This window comes from Orycteropus afer, unplaced genomic scaffold (assembly GCF_000298275.1).
Source record: "Orycteropus afer afer isolate SDZICR_OR568_19922 unplaced genomic scaffold, OryAfe1.0 scaffold00193, whole genome shotgun sequence".
NCBI lineage: Eukaryota > Metazoa > Chordata > Mammalia > Tubulidentata > Orycteropodidae > Orycteropus > Orycteropus afer.
In genome coordinates, this window is record NW_006921780.1 from 1,557,629 (window position 1) to 1,558,292 (window position 664).

Sequence of the window (664 nt, forward strand, 5' to 3'; positions counted from 1 at the left end):
CAGAGCTCCCTAACAACATATGGAATTGCCAGTGCATGTGGTGATTCTATGTTTAACTTTTTGGGAACCACCATACTATTTTCCACAGTGTCTGTACCAGTTTACAATTCCATCAGCAATGAAGAAGGATTATAATTTCTCCACATCCTTAACAGCATGTTATGTTCTAATTTTTAAATCATAGATATCTTAGTTGATGTGAAGTGTTTTTTCATTCTGGGGTTTTATTTGTCTTTTTCTAATAACTAGTGACATTTAGCATCTTTTTATGTGTATTTAGCACAATTTTCAGTCTATGTCGTGTCACAGTTCACATGTCTTATGTGCTCCTTTAGTTTGGAGTCTTCTTGAAAGCAGGTTATCTTATTTTGTTCATCTCTATATCCTCAATGCCTAATTGAATACTTTGCCAAAGAAACATTCAGTAATAGTTTAATGAATAAGTATTCATTTAATACTCATTTATTTTGTATTTTTAGTGTATAAATTATGGGTGAAAAAACTTAGATTATTCTCAGGTTCAGGAGAGACTGGCAGAGGAAGGGGAGAAAATTGGTGAAGTTAGGATTCATATTATATTTATACATACAAACAATTCTTTTTTTTTTTTAATTTTATTTTGATTTGGGTGAAGATTTACAGAGTAAATTCACTTTTCATACAG